The following is a 24,000-nucleotide window of genomic DNA, read 5'->3' as shown; positions in this document are numbered from 1 at the left end:
ATATATATATATACACATATATATATACATGCAGACATATATATATGTAAATATGTACGGTAAAATAAATAACAAAATCATTATTAATCATTACATAAAACCTGTTCATATGGAACAATCCCGCACGGCCATTAACTTGAAATACAAGCTTCCAAAGAACAGGGTGTCCATTAGGAGGAATTAAGAGGAAATAAAGAAAAATACAGAAAGAAGAGAAACCACTTATTAAAAAGAAAAAAAATAGATTAATAAATAGATCAATAGATAAAATTGTATCAACATGCAAGAAGAATAGTATTAGTTAGAAATGCATTGCATTTTCGCTCGAACTTCTGCAGTTCCAATTGCACGACATCCTAAGGGAGGCTGTTCCAGCGTCCAACGGTGTGAGGAAAAGGGCCTCTGCAACAGAACAACAAAGAGGTTCGACAGAGAGGCACATTTAGTGGATACTAGTGCTGCTGTTCAGTGAACTTGGTCGCTCTCGCCAGATAAAAGGGATTGGATCAAATGTGAATATGAAAGAGCTCTGCTGAAATACAACTTATGAAAAAGTGACATGAATTACTCTATCCGTATTTTTTCGAAGTTGTTTATAATCGTCGCTTTATATATCCGGGCGTTTCAAAATTAGTGCCCACCCCCCCTTCACAGAACAAATGGAAAGTTATGAAATTTTCTGCTGTAGCCTATCTCCGGGTACATTTTCTTAAGTTTCTATTAGGATATTTGTCATTTTACATTTCTTGTATTTTCAGACTGAGTGACGGAATTAGATACAGCCATGGCTAACGATTCGGAGGAAATCAGATGGATTGACCGAATCCGGGCTATAACCTTCAGAGAGGCCAGGGATGCTGGCGCATCCTTCATTTCACGTTCCTGGATAACTAAATACATTAAAAGAGATGAATCCTTGGTTAGAAGAAACTGGAACAAAAATCCATATGGCTGTCATCACGAAAAGAGTGAGAATCTTGGAAGACCTGAAGTCCTTTCTCAGGAGTCAAAAGACATCATAGCTGAGGCAGTGGGAAGACCAAGAAGTCTTTACGTAAATTGGCGCTTGAACTAGAAACAAAAAGGGGAAAGAAGAGAAGTTATTAGTGCTGTATATTGTGAGTTGAAAAAATCTGGTATCAAGCCATTTCATGTTATCAGCAAGCCCAACATCACTCAGCAACAGAGAGAAGACTGTGCATGGTTTTGTGGTTCATTTCTTAAAGATTGGGATGAAGCTGACTTTCTCCATGTTGCTGCATCAGATGAATTCTTCATTTACACAGTCAGGAAGCCAAATCATAAAAATGACATAATTTGCGATGCAACGTTGGATGATATCCACGATGATCACGTGTGCTATCACCAAGTTGCGAAATTTCCTGAATGTTTGGGAATTTTTCTCTGTTTCACAGCCAAACGGTTAATGTGGATCACCAAAGAAAAAGGACAGTCATGGAATGGCGAATACTTCAGAGAAACTGTGCTTACTGGTGAAGTATTTCTTTTTCTCAAAGATCCTGAAAATGTGTTATCTGTTGAAGAAGTTACATTTTTGCATGATAAGGCACCATGTTTCAAGGCTCTTCAGACACAGGAGCTGCTTCGAAACTGGTATCGATTTCTTCTCGTCAAGTGAATTTCCATGTAGCTCCCCTGACCTTAATGTGTGTGATAACATTGGTAGTATCTTAAAGGATCGTGTTAAAGTGCGCACAGTGAACTATGATGGTACACCAAGTCTCGACGACCTGCGAAGAGAGGTAACCGAAGTGCTAAGGGAAATGGAGTTTGAGTCTCAGCTTTTTTGCAATTTGCTGAAATCATACTCCTCAAGAATGTAGGCTGTGGTACAGGCCGATGGAGGCCACACAAAATATTAAATACTCAGAATGAAACTTAAATAAATACCTGTTCTGAATTACTTTCGTTTTTGTCCATATCAATTTTAGTTTATGTAGAGGGGGCCTCTAATTTCGAAACACCCTGAATATCTCTCTCTCTCTCTCTCTCCGTTGTTAAACAGTTTCAGCATAAATACACTGTTTTCGACATAAATACTGTATCCAAAATGGAAGTATATATATATATATATATATATATATATATATATATATATATATATTTATATATGTATATATGTATATATATATATATATATATATATATATATATATATATATATATATATATATATATATGCTTCCATTTCGGATACAGTATTTATGTCGAAAACAGTGTATTTATGCTGAAACTGTTTAACAAGGGAAATACCAAGTGGTTATCATTAAGACAACGTTCATCTTTTCTTTCATAGTTCTGACATAGAGGATAAAAAAATACTTGACTATAAACATACATTTATATATTCCTATATGTGGAATATATTTGTATACACATATATATATATATATAGTATATTAGAAACATAATATATCAATACATATATGTATATATATAAAATATCTGTTTATATATTCGTGCGAATAAACAAATCTACAGTTTTTAAATCTAAGAGGGGAAATATTATTTATCTCTAAAGTCTTCTAAAGCGGTTTGTGACTTTGAAAACCTCCAGTAGAGTACTCACCATATTCTACCAACTCTTCAAGCAGTCATCGGAGGTGTTCCGTAGAAATCTGAAAACATATTTGCCGTTAAAAACAGGTAGATTACATACATTAAAAGTTATATTTATATTTATAATATACAAGAGGAAATGTAGACTAGCTTCGTCAGTCCTGTAATGGTACATTGTACATCCACGGTACATATATAATGTACATAACTAGCATTATCATTAATGCTCAGAAGACGAACTCTGTTCATCTCGGGTACATATATACTACTATACATTATTATTATTATTATTATTATTATTATTATTATTATTATTATTATTATTATTATTATTATTATATTACTGAGAAGGTGAACCCTGTTCATATGGAACAAACCCACAGGGGCCATTAACTAGAAATTGAAGTTTCCAAAGAATATGGTTTTCATTTGAAAGAAGTAGCATTAGGTAATAGGAAATATAAAAAAGATAAGATCTGTAACGAAGAAAAAAATACAAGGATTACAGCATAATACATTTCATCTTCGCTTGAACTTTTGAGGTTCCCGTGGCACAACATCCTCAGGGAGAGCGTTCCACAGTCCAACGGTGTGAGGAACAAAGGACCTCTGGAACGAGGAGTTCGACAGTGAGACAAATTTACGGCATATTGGTGTTGCTGTTTGACAAATCTGGTCGCTCTCGCTAGATAAAGTGGATCAGGGATCCATTGTGAATGCGAAAGATCTCTGTTAAAATACAGTTTGTAAATAAACTGTGACACAAGAGACGATCCGTCGATGGTCCAAGTCATAACTTCTACTATTAGGAAACAGAAACCCACCACAGAGAACCGCTTGATCTGAAAGAGATAAACCTCTGGCAAGCAGACATCTACACCGGAGAACAGTATTCTTGTAAAGGAAGGACAAATGACCTAAAACAGATTGCATTGATTTTATCACTGTTATAAATATACGAGGCCTTACATACAGCACCTCAGTTCCGTGCGGCATTTGCTGAAACTTTCATTGGATGTTTCTCAAAAGTAAGATGTAATTCAGACGTTAAACCAAGTATAGTTAAAGCTTTAGGCTTATTTAGCAGAGTTCCGTCCGCAAGTATGTCACTGGCGTATGTAGTTAGTGTGTGTATATATATATATATATATATATATATATATTATATATATATATATATATATATATATATATTATATATATATATACTATATTCTATTTCGATAAGAACTCTCTATACGCATTAAGAATTTATAATAAGCATATCTACCAAGTCGTATCAGGCAGTTTCAATATCCCGTTCGTTTCTGATGCCTCGAATCTTATTGATTAAATTACGACTTCCCAATGTCATGACAACTATTGAATAAACTGACAGAAATTTAATCACATGGTTACAACTCTTGAATCAAAATGAATTTCGAAGTATTTTAGCAATTTCATGAATGGTTCGATTTGGCAAACAGATGCGAGACCGATTTTTGCAGGTGAGCAAGTGCTGTTCGCAATTATCGGTGAAAAGAGCAAGATGTTCTAAAATCAAATAAAACCTTCAACGCTTTATCGCAGTTATACAAAATCATAGGGAACAGTTTCATATTCCATAAGCATAATTAATGATTCAAGCCACAACAAATTTCAAAATAGATACAGAAGCGATTTCTAGAAGCAAACATCTAAATAATGAGTGCAGTAAGATGAACGTCCCACGGATCGTTTCATTCTAGTAAGTCAACCTTTATCCAGCCTAAAGCTAAAAGCATCGAAAGCAGAGCACATGACAGGGAACGAAAGAAAAAAGATCCTCAATCAAAACAATCTAAGGAATTCTCGTCGTCAACAATGGCACCTTGCAAGTTTCAGAATACTTTATCCTTTCATGCATCAGGAATCTCAGGTGAACAGTTTTTTCTTATAATATAAAAAGAAATCGCAAAAAGAAAACAAACATATTGATAGCGTAACTGCCGATCGAGGCAAAAACAAGAAAGAGAGAAAGAAAATGAGCTTGCAAAAATAATGCTGCCATGAATAATGTCCTGTTTTCTTCAAAGGTTCTTCGGAAGAAAAACCCCTTCCAGAGAGAGAGAGAGAGAGAGAGAGAGAGAGAGAGAGAGAGAGAGAGAGAGAGAAGGAAATTTGATTACATTGGGGAAGCACGCATACAGAAAAAATAAATAAAAAGTATAGACTGAAATAAACTTGAATTTGTAAGGTAAACTATAAAAATACGCTTACAAAGGTCAAGAGAGAGAGAGAGAGAGAGAGAGAGAGAGAGAGAGAGAGAGAGGGCGGGTGGGGGAGGGAGGAGGCGCAAACGAAAATGTGCGATGCATCAAAGGCACGAGACAGAAAAAAAAAACGGAGGAGACATATCAGATAATCAGCTACAAAAAGAGGAACGATAAAGATAGACAAAAGAAGCGCTCAAAACTGACGTCTCTCTTTCCCTAAATGTCAACCACGACTTGAGAATCCATCCCAACGTATGAGAAAGAAACAAAGAAAGAAAGAAAGAACGAAAGAAAAAAGGGTTGGGGGGTGGGGCTGGGGGCACAAAGGAATATCAACCCGAAAGATTTCGTTCGTTTTTTTTTTTTTTTACTATCCAATTTTCATTGTCTGCTTCTTCTCTCCATTATTTTATCATAATTTTCAGTCGGCTTTGCTAAAATATTCGTTGCGTCTCCCGATGATTCGTCCCACAGGAAGAGAAAGTAGTTGTATCCAGCGAAATTATCAAGTCATTTTGTTGTGCTCCGAAGTTCACCCATCATTTCGATCCCTTACCTGTCGGCTCTCCCTTTTCTTCCTCCATCCTCCCTCCTCTCCACTCTTCCTGCTCCTTACATGAACACGATAGATAATAAGATGATTTCTCTTAACTTTACTTAATAAGAACTGATTCAAAACAGACAGCAGCCAAGACTTGCAAATATAAGGTTCTGCTGATTCGGGAGAGAGAGAGAGAGAGAGAGTAAATTGTTCTTTATCCCATTTACAGTAAAATTGAAACACTCATTAAAAATATGAAGAGGGATTAGCATATTTGATTTATAGTAAACCTGAAAATGTTTTCTGTGCTAGCAGCGTCTGGCCAAAATAGATAATTCTGGTAAATGCACACACACACACACACATTCACCCTCCCCCGGCAGGCACATTATATGTATATATATATATATATATATATATATATATATATATATATATATATATATATAATGTATGTCTAACTGAATCACGAAAGTTAGGAACGTGATAAATCCATAAATAAAGATAAATGCCACGAAGGAAAAATAAACGAAGGAGGTCTGCAAGATCTTTCGACTTTAAAAGTCCTTTACTGAGCAGATACTGACATAAATACGAGAAAAGACAATACAAGAAGGTTCATATAACTGACAGATAGGGATTATAAAGGGATTAGTACCTAGAATCCGACACACTTGGAAGATAAGAAACCTTCCCAAACAAGCATAAACAATGGGTGCAATTAAAGGTTTAAGACAATCATCTCAGATACAATTTCCAGACAATTAAAGGATTATAGGTGACAGCTATTCGGAACTTGGTAAACAAAACCATATTCAACAATACATGACAGACATACATTACAACAAAATTTAATAACTCTAAGGCAACTGATTTTTATTTAAGTCAGTAATTATATCTTTGAGGTCATTCTTAAACATGTTACAGATACAAGGGTCTAAATGAAAAAGGCCACGACTAACATTGAAATTACAATGAAAAGTAAGTTGTATTAAAGCAGATTCTAAAAGATTTCGTGATAAGACATCTCTTGACCAAGCAATTACTGAACTATCAATCCAATTAATTCGGTGGTTGTTTTCACTTAAATGAATGAATAATGCATTAGATTTTTGCCCAATTTTTACAGAGTATTTATGCTGGCTTAGCCTTACTTCTAAGCCTTTGCTGGACTGTCCGAGATAGAATGAGGGACAATCCATACATGGAATTTTTATATATTATGTTGTTGCTTTCTCTGGGGCCATTTTTTATTAACATTCTTTTTAGTGTGTTATTATAGGAAAAAACAAGGTTGACATTAAAAGCTTTTAACAATGGTTTAAAGGTTTCAAATCCGTTAAAATAAGGCAAACTGAGAATGTTCTTAGAATTTTAAACAATTTTACAGTAATTTTCAGAGTATTTTACTCATTATTTTACAGATTCATTGATGATATAATGAAGAACACATAATGGCTTCCCTGGTCCTCCCACACACTGTGTCTGGACGTTTTAACGATTTTTTTATGTGTTTATTTCTTATTTCAAGTCAGATTAAGAAGATTTCACAACTCCCATCAACTTATACGCCGCAGATACAGAGCAGAGCTACTGGAAAAATATTGGAACCTCGAGAGGGGCTTACAAGAAATTAGAAGAGAAACTTGACTTGGACTTTTGACAGTATTGTCAGTGTAACACATCATTCCCCCTAAGGTGATGCAAAGGACATGTCCCAGCCTTTTCCTTATTATATCAGCCACATAGTTGTTCTCAAGGTCAACTGCTTGTCGGGACAAGCAGGAACATTAAAATTTTCTGTGCCGAGTGCAGTGGCGAATCAAATCCCGTCTCCGCCTCTGTCTGAGAGACTTCTTCGTGTGTGAGGTAATCTTCCTACTCCTTGGTCACACACTCTGCTAGGTTACGAGTTCGTGCATGATAGAAAAGTGTTTTGGTGCTTGGCATCGGATATGACACCCGGGTACTGTCGTCGTTGCGATGCCAGTAAGAAATAACCAATCAATCAATCAACCCGGGCACTGTCGTCTCACACGTTTCCTTATGTACTTTGTGGTAGTTGGCATTAGATGCTATACATGCATATATATGTTCCACACAAACACACACAGATATATATATATATATATATATATATCATTATGTGTATATGTATAATATATATATATATATATATATATATATATATATATATATTATTATATATATGATGTATATATATATATATATATATATATATATATATATATATATGTATGTATATATATATATATATATATATATATATTATATATATATATATATATATATATATATATATATATATATATATATATATATATATATATGTGTGTGTGTGTGTGTGTGTGTGTATAACTGAATCACGAAAGTTTGGAACATGATAAATACATGAATAAAGGTATAAGCCACGAAAGAAAAATAAACTACAGATCTTTCGACTCGACGTCCTTTACTCAGTCGAAAGATCTTGCAGCAACTCCGTTGTTTATTTTTCTTTCGTGGCTTAATCCTTTATATATATATATATATATATATATATATATATATATATATATATATATATACTAATATATTATATATAATTTTGGACTCTGAATCTTGTGGACAGACTTTGCTTGATGTTAAAGTAGTCAATTAGGTTCTTATGAATCTGCATAAAGTACTGAAGTCACTTTTTACATGCGAGGTGCTGGCATGGCGCGGTCTATGATCAAAACAATTCAACAAAGTATTTTTCTCCCGTTACGTTCAATTTTGCTTGAAACTTCTACAGTTTTCCTACATTTCAAACTGTTCACGTGAAGCATCACCTGCACCTTTTCAAAACTTAGATATTGTATATAATTTAGAATACGCGAAACATATTTCAATCTCGCAAAGGTTCCTACTCTTAATTTTTATAAAAAATTTATTATATGCAATGTAAAGGCATGCTCATCTTGGAGACATTTGAATCATACGTTAATTCAAATTTGAAGATAATGAGCATAACTTGAATACGACCCTGTCGTGGGGGTGTTAGAATCTTGGAGGAATAATGGGTTATTCCTCCAAGGTTAGAATACTGCCACCGTATCCTGCGTGTCGTAAAAGGCGACTGAGAGAGCAGCGCCAATAACTGTGGAAACTGCAGCAGCCTTGCAGGTGGACTTTAGTCAAAGGTGAGGCCCACCGCCAATAACTGTGGTTGTTGGCAGCAAGGGCATGTGGTCGTAAAAACCGCTTTACCAAACAATAAACCATGCCTGATGGTGTAAGGAATATGGTATGGAGAGAGAAGGTTTGGTGGAGGATGCAGCATTTGATAGAAGACAGTGGAGAAGGCGCATCAGGCAACCGACCCCTTAATATAGGGATAACGGTGGGACACAAGAAGAAGAAGAAGAGCATAACTTGGATACCGATACGTATGAAAAAGGAAGGCAAGAGAAGTCTTATCTACAAATGATGGCTGTAGCGGTATGTCATATATCCAGACTTCAGGATCAAGATGCTGAAGTCTTGATCCTCTAACTTGAAAAGTTTGCCTAGTTACCTAGAATATCTTCGCATTGAATATGGTGGGCATCGAAGCATCTGGCCCACCCCACTTAGTTGAAAGTACAAAGGTACCTGGTAATTAGTACAGTTCAGATATACCATGTCTCTTTATCGGCTGAGGGTAAAGTATCAAAAGTAGATGAGCTTCAAGATCAGATAATTTTCTCTAGATTATATCAGTCCAAATATAACGTAATATTTTTGAAACGTCTTATAACAGACTGAGTAGTTTAAATACTTCCGAGTGGCCGTCCACGACTACATTTTCACAAATGCGCTTCAGCTCTTCATTAGACCACCAAAACGCTCCTACCACAGCTAATCTACCTATTATACTAACCGCTGGAACTCGTTTTATTTGACTCTGAGAAAAGGTAACACTTCCTATCGGAGCCCTGGGACTGAGGTGAGGAACAAACTGTTCCAGTCACATCTCCTTATTGTGTCTGCATTCACGTTCGGAGCTAAGGTAAATATGTAAGAGTAAAAACTATATACCGAAGCCATCATTGAAAATGAGCCCTTAAATAGACTTCCAGCAATGAAGGAAAGTTCATCTTAAAAATAAATATTACGTCTTTACTTTCTTTCAAAAAACAAAAAAAAAAAGGGGAAAAAAAGAAAAAAATGCAGCTCATACTCAGGTAGACCATAGATGAGAGATTTGGGTCGATGGCGGCTAACCAAATACCCTCGAGAGTTTGAGCGGAAAGAGGCACCATGGTATAGAAGAGAGTCATATATTGCTCCACGAAGAGGTCAGAAGGTGGCATATTCTTTCCTAACATTCCCTGCGCGCGCACGCGCACTCACTATCATTGGTAAGTAAACATGTAGATATGGCTTTAAAAAATTATGTATTAGTAAAAATGAATGCATTATTTTTCAAAACAGTTGTTTCAGGTAAATAACATTGTCACCAAATCAGAAATTTTAAGCCTACGTCATCCATTATGACACAACGAAAACTGCATCACAAGATGTTTTGAGAGTCACAATCCAAGAGATAGTCTTGTTGCTTAACTTATTCAGTAAGTTAAATATAGAATTGATAACCAGTTTTAAAGGACGATTACGTAATATATATATATATATATATATATATATATATATATATATATATATATATATATATATATATTATATATATACACACATATTATATCTATCTATATCTATCCATCATCTATATGTATATATACTAATATACATCTGTTACTCGAAAGACTGGGGTCGGTCCAAATGGTGAGTCAGAAATCTACATATATATTTATCTATCTAACTATCTATCTATCTATCTATCTATCTATATATCTATCTATCTATATATATACGTATCATTCGAGCTACAAATGTCCTTTAATATCTAATTCGCTCTCCTCGGAATTGATATATTTTCATATATGTACCGAAGGGGAATTTTTAGTTGATAATAATTTCGTCCCCTCATGGGATCGAACCACCGTCCAGTGGACGGGAACGAAATCAGGACGGACAGTGACGTTATCAAGCCCGTCCTGATTTCGTTCCCGTCCACTGGACGGTGGTTCGATCCCATGAGGGACGAAATTATCACTGTCCGTCCTGATTTCGTTCCCGTCCACTGTACGGTGGTTCGATCCCATGAGGGGACGAAATTATTATCAACTAAAAATTCCCCTTCGGTACATATATGAAAATATATAAATTCGAGGTAGACCGAATTAGATATTAAAGGACATTTGTAGCTCGAATGATATATATGAATCACGGTGATGTGATAATTATTCATATATATATATATATATATATATATATATATATATATATAGATATATATATATATATATATATATATATATATATATATATATATATATATATATATATATATAGACATATGTATATATAATACTAATATATTAAGAATATACTATATAATAATATACATATATAATATTATATAATATATTATAATATATATATATAATATAATATATATAAATTCTATATAAATTCTGAAACCACCCACCATTGGACCGAACCCCGGAATTTCGAGTGAGAGATGTATGCTAGTATTGCAGTATCCCTGTTTTATTGCTATGCCCTTAGGTTAGATTTGGATGTGAGAAATATAAAGAGATTATTTTCAAGAGGCGTCGTCCCGCTTTTTCAGGGAAGGTCCGCTCCTCGGTTACATTTTGGGAATGTGCGACGGGGGTTCAGCCCAGTGGTGAATCAGAACTTTCGTTCTGTGAAACACGTAACCATGTGTTCATTTCCATATATACAAGAAGGAAGACGGACGAAAACCACATAAACTAGGCTTGTTTGTTGCCAACGTATCGTAATTATTTACAGATGATCGTTAGGGCTTTATATAAAAAGACACAAGAACACTCTTAAAATTATTTACAGTATATAGCTAAGATTAAGAATAAAATAAATAAAAACACAACCGACAGTGGTGAAATGATTAGAAACAAACCATCACAGCAAGGGGTCTAGATATATACAACTGACTTGAAGAATTATCGGTATTTAACAACGGTAAGAGTAGTTTTCTAAATAATGATTCTACATAGGATGGTTAAATCTTGTGGGGTGGCAATCTGACTGATGATATTAAGATCTTTGTTCTCATTGCAGGTTTTATCTTGTTTTGAATGGTTCAAGATACATTTATAATATACATACATACATACATACATCATATATATATATATATATATATATATATATATATATATATATATATATATGTACATATATATATATATATATATATATCTATATATATATATATATATATACATATATATATATATATATATATATATATATATATATATATATATATATCGTTGTCTTATCAAACAAGTTGAGCAACTAGAATATTTCTATATATTAGACTGAAAAAACTTCACTGATAGCTGGTTTGCAAAGTCACTATCTACAGTTGTTTCTGGATGAAGCAACGGTTCAGATCCCATGGGTAAAAGTTATTCCCAAGGTATAGTGAATTGGATATTGACCATTATTTGTGTTTTAATTCTTTGTGAAGTTTGGTCACTCGTGTTTAAGTGAGAAAATTAACCTATCTAGCCATATATATGTATATATATATATATATATATATATATATATATATATATATATATATATATATATATATATATATATATATATATATATATATATATATATATATATATATATATATATATATATATATATAGTTTTTAGTTTGGTGATGAAGGCCACAGAACAATGACGAGAGCTATATATTTTTAAGAATACATTTCGTCTTTATAATAACGATTATTACTGTGGATCCCACTGTATATATATATATATATATATTATATATATAATATATATATATATATATATATATATATATATAATGTGTGTGTAATACATGCATGCATATATATATATATATATATATATATATATATATATATATATATATATATATATATATATATATATATATATTATATACGTTCATTCATTTATGTATTTATTTTCCAACCTTCCCACACTCTTCCTTATTTGCATCTTTGTTATTCCGAACCGGCAATGTCGGGATGGCCCGATTTGCCACAGGGACAAATGTGGTGGCGAAGGGCCTGATAAAACCTGCCATTTGCTTTTTGCTTATTAAAGATATTTTGATCAGCGTAAACATTACATTTTACTCTATATATTAGTACTTTTGTTTCATTCTTAAAGGCCTTCATAATGTTCTACGAAAAATATCCCAAACATCTACACAAAACCTCATTCATCAATTGCTACTTATTAATTATCATTGTGGGCTTCTAGTGTATATATATATGTATAATATATATATATATGTTATATATATATATATATATATATATATATATATATATATATATATTATATATATATTATATTTGTATTATATATTATATATACATATATATAATATATATATATGATATATATTATATAATTATATATATATATATTCCCGAAAATCAATCTCTGTCACATCCTTTCTCCATGGATGAAAATTTCTTTATATCATCCCTCTAAACAGATCTGCAGTAACGCGACAACCGTCTTTTTATATCATAACTATGCTTAATGTAACCAGAGTTACATCCGCTTTAAGTTGAAGATGAAGAAGTATGACTAACTTACAGATCGCGCCCAAGTTTGAGAATTAATGTGAAAATGATTATTTTTGAGACACTGACGTACCCAGACTGACTACACCGACACGAAGGATCCGCGAAATGACTACCTAAACGAAGTAGTTGCTTCAACTTCGCTGATTAATTGCCATAATAGATTGTTTGACGCAGGTGCGCTGTACTGTTGGGGAAAGTTGCGGTGGAGACCACAGTGAGAGGAGGAGGAGAAGAACGATGATAAACGGGAGATGAGACACATTCTTCCAATCTGTCCCTATTTTTCTTGCAACTTTTTTCCAGCCTCCATTCCACATGACATTTACGGACATCATTTTCCTTTCTAGGTGTCCTTTCCGCTAGCAAAGCTGACATTTTGTCTGAAAAGTTAATGATACATTTTTTTTACAGTCAAAATTATTGTCCACAGAGCCTTTTTTTTTCCTTTTTTTTTCTACCGGCTGCGGAGATGATTCGTTAAAAAGTTCGCTAATCTTGCAGTCAGAGTTTCAGTATCAGTTCACAGGAACAGAACAGACTAACCGAGTCACTGACATAACTTTCACTTTAGAGTCACAACGAACCAAAACAGCAGACGGAGACCAACTACAAATGCAGACCAGTCAAGGAAATTACGATTTAAATCTCCTGATACGAATGTTTGCAGTATTGAAATCTCTCTTTGCACCCTTTAGGTAGATTTTATGACTCATGGGTATCTAAGAAAAATGTCTTCATAACTTATCTCTCTACAGCGAGACGCGCACACTAATTAATCAAATGATGAATAATTGATTGATTATGACAACAAAGCATATTTTCTGCCGGCGTCTCCTTTCTCCCACTCATTTCGCCCATCTACTTGAACAAGTGGATAAATGAGCGCATGTTAGCAAAAACATCCTACTTATCAATGAACGGGATGAGGACCGGCGAAAAGTAATGAAAGCATGCAATACGACCACTTGGGGAAGGAGCCTCCTGTCGTCCCGATCTGATACCATCCCCTCGATAAAGAACAATATCGTCTTCTGCGCGCACAAGAAGGAATTTGACTACAGTCTTCTTTAAGTCTATATCTTTCAAAGGAAACACCGGAAACACTGAAGGTATAAAAGAAATGCATCCATTTCGCCGGAATAAACGTCAGGAATAAATGGAACCACTGTTTCAAAAGAAGAGGACTTTCAGCATAAGGCAAGAAGAACTGTCTACTAATATCTAAGAATGTGTCAGAATTCACGCAAACAACCCTTCACATCTGCACGTAAAACCTGAAACTACCCAGTGACTGCACATCAGTGTGCAACAATTAGGACCAATAAATGCAGCATTTAATAGATTCTGACTTGGAGAATGTACGGTAATGCAAGATTATCTGCCACAAGAACGTCAGTAAAAGACATAAGTAACTCAAAACAAAGTTGATAATAACGATGAACGGTCACTTTAAAATGCCCTTGGGAATGACCGAACTGCTAAGGGTACCTCTGTGATAAAATTAATGTTGCCAGGGTCCTCTCCCAAGGGAGAGGTACAAAGGTGTTTGTATAACAAAACTTCTTTAGTACCTAAAGTTCTGAAGTGTTTTACTGACAGAGACAGAATCATAATTTGATGCACCTGCCCCTAGTTTCTCCTAATCTTTCCCCCCAACAGGGAGCTGCACTGTAGGCATACTTAAGATTATTCGCAGCGTCCCTTCGGCCCTTAGCTGCAACCCATTTTATTCATTTTACTGTACCTCCGCTCATATTATCGTCCTTTCATCTTACTGCCTTCCTTCTCCTGATACACATTTCAAACATTCTTTATGCTTAGCTTCCGTTTCAGCGCTGAATTGCCTCATAAGTCTCAGTGCTTGGCCTTTGGCCTAAATTCTATATTCCATTTCATTTCAGGTCAAATTGTTCCCCCATCGAAATTTAGTTACCTTAAGACAATAGCGACCCTTATGCACTGTCTTACAATTAAACGTAATGGCGTTCCTGACGACGGATTTCTGGTGAATATTACTTCCAAAAATAAGATTATCTAAAGAAAGGAAACGTGATTCAGAAGTAATATATGGAAACAATGTATTGATACGATGCAAACAGTACATAAAAGGTAAATTCAGCACACATCGCAATTACGGTTCGTCGTGGTTTGCGAAGGCCAAGTTGTAAATAGGTACCAGATGCATGGGGTTAGCACCATCACCTCCGGAAATTTGCTAAGGTTTTGAAAGTCACATGGTAAATAATACCAATATATATATATATATATATATATATATATATATATATATATATATATATATATATATATATATATATATATATATATACATATATATATATATATATATATATATATATATATATATATATATATATATATATATATATATATATATATGCTTAAAAATCACTGTAGATGCACGTGACTTCATAAATTAGCGAATACCACAGGAAAATAATAGTCAGAAATCCAAGCGCTTTAATCTTTACTCAGACAATGTCTGAGTAAAGACTAAAGCGCTTGGATTTCTGACTATTATTTTCCTGTGGTATTCGCTTATATATATATACATATATATATATGTATATATATATATAATATATATATATATATACATAGTGTTTTTATTTACATTATTTTTATTCTGTCAATTAAATTACAATTTGCCAAAAAGCTTTATAATTGGATTAATTTCAAATGTTGCAGTTTATGAAAGAATTTCACCGATCGATTATTTCCAAAACTTGATGTTCGTTGGTGATTATCTTGTGGACATTCACACAATAAACGTATAATTGTTATCATTATTCCTGTGACATCCTCCCAGGCAAGTTTCAAGCGATATAAACACCTCAACTACATTTATTTTATGAAGCAAAGTCAAAGATTTAGATGAAAGTTTAAGCAAAGAAAGAAAGAGAAACTAGAAACTGTATCCTGGAGCCACTGAATTTCGAAAGTTGCAGCAGCTTCGTCCGGAAAATTTCTTGAGATCAGAACTACCAGATGAAGGAAGAAAAACTAAAGGTATAAGTTCCAGTAATAAGACTATAAACACATAACGCGTGATTTGAAGATAATAAATGCTGACTATATTAATATGCAGCAAACGATCATTCCTAAGAAATACATACATACATATATACATGTATATATATATATATATATATATATATATATATATATATATATATATATGAATAACTTGATCACGAATAATATAAAACGTGATGCTATGTATAAATAAAGGTTTTTTCATTTTTTCCTTCGTGGCAAAAACCTTTATATATATATATATATATATATATATATATATATATATATATATATATATATATATATATATATATATATATATATATATATATATATATATATATATATATATATATGCATGTATGTATGCATATATATTTATATATACTCCTAATCTACGTAAGTTTTTTGCTTTCTCGGTAAATCAGCAGTCAGCTACGTCTTCCGTCACACGCGTCATCGTCTTACAGTAAAAAAAAAAAAACGCAACTAGTTTAACCTCATTAACACGAATCCGGATGCCACGAGAATCGGAGTCTCAAGCGACTGTTTACCATTCGTCAAGGTGGTCGATATAGCAGGGAAGTTCCCTCTCCGAGGTTTTCAATCGTTTACAACGAGACTTGGATAATTGCTGCAAACTTACTATCTCCAAAATTCAGCATCCCAAGTTATCATTATTATCATTATTGATTATTACTATTGTTGAGATCAGATGATGAACCCTATTCTTATGTAACAAGCCCACAACAGGTGTCATTGACTTGAAATTCAAGCTTCCAAAGAATATGTTCATTTGAATGATATAACAGAAGGTAACAGGAAATACAAAAGAAATCATCATTTATTAGAGAAATAAATTAACAAATGAATATATGAAAATGTAAATAAAGTATCAAAGTGAAAAAAGAATTGTTTCAGGGTAGTAATCTGATCAATCAGTTCTCTTTCAACTTACATTTCAATTATAAATAACTAAATTCGTTTATCTGTCCCGTGCATCCTGCAATTGGATACTTAAATTCCCATCAGTCAAAACTCAAAAACCTTTCCTAGTACTTGCTCTTTCGTTTCATGATTAAATGCTATTTAATGTATCAACTTCTCTACATAACTTAACTGATACCCTCTCCTGCACAATTATTACTCGTACTTTCTTCCCCTGCTCTTCTTTTATTGAAAACAATTATTACTTGTACTTTCTTCCCCTGCGCTTCTCTTATTAAAACAATTATCACTCGTACTTCTTCCTTTGCTCTTCTCTTATGAAAACAATTATTACTCGTCTACGCCAGACTCCTTCCGTTTATTCTCTTATTTTGCGTTTCACGAAAATCAATTATCTTATGACCTCCACTGCCACGGACATACTCTCACGATTTTTATTCGATTTCTACCTCCTCTCACGAATTTATCATTTGTTCTCTCTCTCTCTCTTTTCTTTCGTCATTTCGTTGTGATGACCTATTTTGTCCGTCTGTCTCAGTCAACCCTCCGCTCATCTACTTATATTTCCTTTTCTTCGGCTTTCCTGCTGTGTCAGCACTTCCTCTAAGTAACCTTCCAACTTCAAATGCTCCCTCTGTCTTGCCCTCTCTTCTCTCCCTCCCGCCTCCCTCCCCCTCCCCCTCCCCTCCCCCTCGCCTCTCTCTCTCTCTCTCTCTCTTCTCCATCCCTCAACTGCCCCCACAATCAGCCGGGGCCTTCAAGACATAGGTCGGCCCGGCTGGAGATCTGTGATTTTTTGTGTGGCACCCTCTCCCCCCCTCCACCCAAGGCCTTTGCCGATCGATAGAAGGGTACCATTGCACTAGTACTGTCAAGACCTCCTCTCCTACCTCCTCATCTTCATTCCCCCTACATCCCCTCCTCTTCCCCCCCTCCCCCTTTCCCTCTTTCGCCTTCTATTCCTCCTTGGCAAACCTCCCAAGACATGGTTTCTCCCTACTCCCCTCCCCCCTCTCAAAATCTTCAACTTGCCCTCTACTGTTCTACTACTCGCCCTTCTTCCATCATCCTAGCCTACTCCTCCTACTCCCCCTCCTCCTCCTTCCCCTTCCCGTTTCCACTACCCTTTTAAAATTCGTTTTAGGTTCCGGCACATTCGATTCTTTTTCATTTTGTTTTCCATTTCTGGATGGATTTCCATCTCTTCGATATTCCACTGGCCATTTGCGTTTGCAGTAATTCCAGAAATATTCTTTCCTTGTCTCTCGATCATTTCTGGGTAATGACGATCTATTCCTCCAGCCGCCGTTCTTTCCAAACTGTCCTTTGAATATTTCTTCCATTGAAGAGTCATTATTACATTGACTATTCTTTCTCTGGGCTATAAATCTGATTCCCGTCAGATCTCCCAAGTTCCCCAGGCAGAACGTTTTGTTCCTTGAGCCGCACTTCGCTATTCTGCCCGATACATTCTCTCGTTTCTCTCTCGGTCCCCAGCCTCTTTTCTTCTCGAAGTAGAAAATAATATCATCGTCTTCATTCTAGACGCTGTTCTGTCTGATTTCGAAATTGTTATTTAGGAGCTCACCACTTCTTTTCTTAAAGAATGATCTGAAGTCGTGAAATTACATACCAGCATTTGCCCTCATGTTGACGGTTCTCACTTGAATCCGTGCAATCAAGAGCTCATTGAATTCTACGGAGAATAAAGGAGGAATGATCACCTTCTGACCTTTAATCATAAAGCAGTCGGCAGGCTATGAAAAAAAAGGGATGCTTATTAGCATTACATATTAATGACCTGCGATTTTGCTAATCAATAAAAGCATTATAGCGATATATATGTTCAACAGTTTCTTTTTTTTCGTCAACTTACGTTATTTTGCATTTCGCACCACTTTGTTTTATAAATCCTTTGAATTGGCATTCACGCAGTAAAATATAGCTTTATTACTTTGTCCTGTTCTTGAGATAAGAATAGAATCTAGAATTGAGGCCAAAGGCAAAGCACTGAAACGGAAATTGACAGTAAAAGGTTTGAAAGGTGCAACAGGAGGAAAATCTCGCAGTTGCACTATGAATCAATTGCTAGGAGAGGCTGGAGAGTGAGATAAATGAACGAGAATATGAACTGAGGTACAGTAAAAGGAATGAAAGGGGTCGCAGCTAGGGACCGGCGGGACGCTGCATAAAAACCGTAAGTAATTCCTACAGTGCAACACATGAGGTGCACTGACGACACTGTTCTTACACTGCATGGTCCTGTGTTTTTTCACGTGGTTGTTATGTTTGACTGGGAAAGCTGAACCTACATATTACCTTCACAGTGTTACCCTCACTGCCGCACATGCATCAGATGCATCTCCCGAGACACTTTAACGTGTACATACTTTCAATTACTGGGCTTAAAAGCAAATGGTAAGAAATATGACATACATATACTGAAGCCAATCAGAACAGCGTTAACCAACTGATGGATCAGTCATCCATGTCTCCGCCAGAACTGCGCACTACATTTCCATTTACAAATTGTCGTCGTAGATGTTCTGTGTTGAGTTCCGCCGATGAGATCTCATATGAAGGGAGGAGAGCGTATAAAAAGGACAGCTTATTATTACTGTATTCGCAGAGGAAGTATATGGCCGTCCTCACTAAACAGGAGCTTCGTCCCACTTAGGGACCGAATTATTTTGAGAGGAAAGAAGCTAACGACACAACGGAGTCGCATTTGAAGACCATCAATATGGGTTCAATGTTAAATGCGAAGTAAGAGGTGCGTCAAGATAAAGACAGAGAGGTTGGACAGCCAAGTGGAAAGAACAACTGGGAGCAGTTGAAAAGTAAAGGTCGGCAGTGAGGCAGCTTGGGTGAGATGGGGCGATGGGACGTCTCAGAGAATCGCTCGCTTCCAGTTTAAAATAATCATAGACACTTAATTCTACCAATACCAGTACAGCAAACTATTGCTTAGTGCACGAAATAGTGAGTGAATCTATGCGTGCAAAGCTATAGCTAAAGGGTACATTTTGCTATTAGTTTGCTGTAAAAGGACAGAGAAGTGAACTTTGCATTCGTTACTTGCATTCGTAGTTCCGATATCTTGCACTCCTCTCGGTTTCCGTATCTGAATCCTGGGCACTTTTGGATTCCATAACAGCGGCTTCTGCCACAGCAGTTGTAAAGATCTTTGTCGTCATTATTATTATCATGATCAAACCTACAGTCAACGCTATTATAGCGTCAACCTCTCTCTCTCTCTCTCTCTCTCTCTCTCTCTCCTGCCATCCCTTCATCAGGCACTATGTGAATCGCAGCGTCTACTTTTAATTTCCAATAACTTCTCATAAATAGATGCGTTAGAGGCTTGTGTAAACGACCAGATGTTATTGTGATTCTGAAACAGATTAAAGATTTAAGCTCTTGTTTTCCTCGTAAATTCACTCTCACGGAGGATCGAGGGAGGAGGCGGAGGATGAGGGAGGAGGGAGAAGGTGGAGGATGAGGGAGGGAGGGAGGGGAGTTGGGTGGGTGGGGGAGCGAACCGCCGTAGTAGACAGGCGCCCTGGACGGCCCACATACTACTATAGAAAACGATGCTGAGGGAAGCCAACGACTTAACAGTGAGACGAGGCCGGGAAAATACACATTGAGGGAGAAGATTGTAAACAGAAAATAAGGGAGACTTTAACTTTTTAAGAATTCATAAAATTAGGAATCTTTTAGACTGAGGAGAGTAAGATAAAAGAAAACGAAGTAAAATGCCTTTTGTTAACGGAAAACAGGAACGACAGAGTACAGTTATTCAAGAGATTAAAATGAAAAGTAAAAAGAACGGATAACAGTTGTAGAAATAAGAATAAAAATATAAAATTGAAAGTATCACACAGACACACACAGATATATATATATTATATATATATATATAAAGAGAGAGAGAGAGAGAGAGATAGAGAGAGAGAGAAGGAAGATCCGTGCACTTATACACCGATGGGTTGCAGATTAGGTAGTCGAGACAATTCAATTTTAATTCAATTTTATAATATATATATATATATATATAATATATATATATATATATATATATATATATATATATATATATATATATATATATGTGTGTGTGTGTGTGTGTGTGTGTGTGCGTGATGGTGCATATTTTTTGACCAAGAACTGATGGCTGACATTTAATTTTAACCCATTTCTCCTCTTCTCCCAACCCACCAGTTCTGCACACTAAAGTCTACCAGCCTTCAGACGTACACTTCACTGCTTAGGTCAACAGAGGTAGAATAGGCTCAAGAACGAGCCCTTAGTGCTCTGTCTTTGCCCACGAACCTCTTGCTACCGAAGCGAGGACGTCTCCGCTTAAAAAGACAGGATTGGCTATAATGAAAACAACGCACTTACAAAATCAAAATGAACGCCCAGTGAAGAACAATGAAACAATAAACTCCATGAAAACTGGAAGAGATGAAGGTGGAAGGAGAAGAGGGAGGAGCGAAAGAGAAAAGCTAAAGTAAAGTAAAGTAGGAAAAAGAAATGCTAGGCTAAAGAGAAAAGAACTATCTGAAGGAATGAAAGATGAGAGAGAGAGAGAGAGAGAGAGAGAGAGAGAGAGAGAGAGACGGGGTGGGGTATGGGGAAAGAGATTCGTTTCTTTTTGATTTCGAAATCTCTTCTTGAGTCGTTGTTTGATAGAAAGCGGTCTTGGCGACGCCTTCCCTGCCAGGGCCCACACCACTAACCATGCCCTTCCCTAGGAGTCCCTCTCCCTCCAGGACGCCCTTCCTTGCCTCTTGGCCTCGCCTCCCTCCACCCGGAGCACCGAACGGTTGTTATGAATTCTAGTGTACCTGAGGTGGTAAGAAAGACATAAGAGAGAATCGCGTTGTTTTGAATCTTCAAAGGCCTGAGGGAGGTGGTGCCGATTTTACAAAAGAGAGGAACAATAATGATAATTTTCCGTTGTGAGCACACGGCAGAGCCTCTTTCAGGTTCCCCTTCTTGTGATTTGTGGTCGTAACCTTAAGAAAACACAGAAAAGGATACCGGAAGACAATGTCAAAATCTCGTTCTAATTTCAGATGACTACACACCATTCTATGTGGTAGGGCGATAGAAAAATTCATAGACTCTCGAGGAAGTGTTTTCAGGTGAGGAACCTTTTAGTCACTGTGCCTGGGAAGAGGCACTGGCTTTTGTCACCATCTTGCCTGCCTTCAAGCAGCTTGTATTTTCAGCAGAAAAACCCTGATGGCAGTAACACGCTTATTACTATTCCGCGATCACGTCTGAAGAGTGAGCGTGAAGGGGGGCGGGGGGGGGGGGGGGGGATTAAAAGCCATTGTGCATTAAACGCATACATGTTTTCAGTTCGCAGTCAGTAATAAACACACATACACTCATATACTAGATTCAAATCCGTTTCAATTCTTTATCTACACAAGGTTTAGGCACTGTGATACTCCTGCTTCTTCTTTTTAATGTTATAGTTTCACCTAACATTTCTCTAATAATGATAATTATAATAAAGATCGCATCATTATTAATACTATATTATCATAATCTTCATCATTACTGCTAATATTAGCATAATAGAATACAAGATAAAAACGGAAGTGTTGATGACATTATTTCACGTTTTGTAATTATAACCTCGATTCATATAATTAGTTAGCTGTAACAACTCTGTGAGACATTGTTGGTGTAAATACATTTAACCAAAATCAGCAACAGCAATATTATTAACTTACATTTAAAAAGTCATCTTCTTGCTTTGAGTCTCTGAAGTTTTGTCTCATATCAGTCGCCGCCTTAAACCTCTTTGCAGATACAATCAAGATGAATAAAGATGATCAGGATTCAGGAGCCTTGGCCAGAGATGCCGAAGAGGAAAAGCAGGTCATTGAATTCACCAAGAGCTAATGGTATACGTTCTTAGAGATATCAGCAGATAGGGCTAAATGCTATCCAGAGTGATATCGTAAAAATATAGTAATCTCAGGGAGAACAACAACAGTTATTGAGAGAGAGAGGAGAGAGAGAGAGAGAGAGAGAGAGAGAGAGAGAGAGAGAGAGAGAGAGAGCTTTAAAAGCGTTTAATACGAAAACTCAAGGCAGCATTTCAATAGTGTGCCAGTGAACATTTTTCCATATGATAATAAATACACGGAAGACATCAATCGCCTAAATCAAAGGAAGGAATAAAATAGTAAAATCATATTTTTAAAACGCCAAATGACGTCACCAAAGGCTTGCAGAGCAACTGGACCCGAAGGAGCAAGGATTCCAAAGGAGCAAGGTCACGCGGCAAACACGATTGCATGGAGTAACCGTGAAAAGGAACAGAAAAGTTGGTAGAGAGAGAGAGAGGAGAGAGAGAGAGAGAGAGAGAGAGAGATAAGCATAGACAAGGGGTAAAGCCAGGGTAAAGGGAGCAGGGGTGGGGATGGGACAGGGCAGCAAAGTCGAGGGGGGAGGGGGGTGGGGGTTGTGGGGGGAAAACCCGGAAGGGGTAGGGGGTGGCATCATTGCCCGTGCTACTGGCGTCTATTTTTATCTGGCAAGGTTCCGAGAGTTGGAGGGATTATCAGCCCTTTATATTTCCCTCGACCTGCGTGGCCAGAATTATTGAATGGAGGCACTTTCCCTAACTCACCCTTACTGTGTGCCCCTCCCGTCCCCCGCTTCCCTCCCTCCCTCATCTACCAGCTCCTAACTCCTATTCTTCTTCTTCTCCTCCTCCTCCTCCTCCAAGTCCTGGCACCACCCTCCATCCCAACCCTAGATGTCTACCCAGTCCGTCTCTTAAAAGAATTTCTTTCCACAATTTCCCTTCGGTGCAATTCATCCATGATTCCTGAATTTTGATCAGAGGCAGTTTTACTAAATGGATGCAAACAAACTGGAAACACGTAAACCTGTCAGTTTGATCCTTCATTTACATTTC

At 36.0% G+C, this 24,000-nt stretch overlaps 1 protein-coding gene across 3 annotated transcripts in view; it reads right to left on the bottom strand.

Moving 5' to 3' along the window:
• Positions 1–24,000, bottom strand: part of LOC135220526 (protein bric-a-brac 2-like) — a 485,115-nt gene that overhangs the window by 159,026 nt on the left and 302,089 nt on the right. For all 3 annotated transcript variants that reach the window (XM_064257703.1, XM_064257704.1, XM_064257706.1), the window contains exon 3: positions 2,591–2,639. The gene's annotated coding sequence lies outside the window, so the exon portion shown is untranslated. The remainder of the gene's footprint in view (positions 1–2,590; positions 2,640–24,000) is intronic.

Source organism: Macrobrachium nipponense, chromosome 2 (genome assembly GCF_015104395.2).
Source record: "Macrobrachium nipponense isolate FS-2020 chromosome 2, ASM1510439v2, whole genome shotgun sequence".
Lineage (NCBI taxonomy): Eukaryota > Metazoa > Arthropoda > Malacostraca > Decapoda > Palaemonidae > Macrobrachium > Macrobrachium nipponense.
This window is presented reverse-complemented; position numbering and strand designations above follow the sequence as displayed.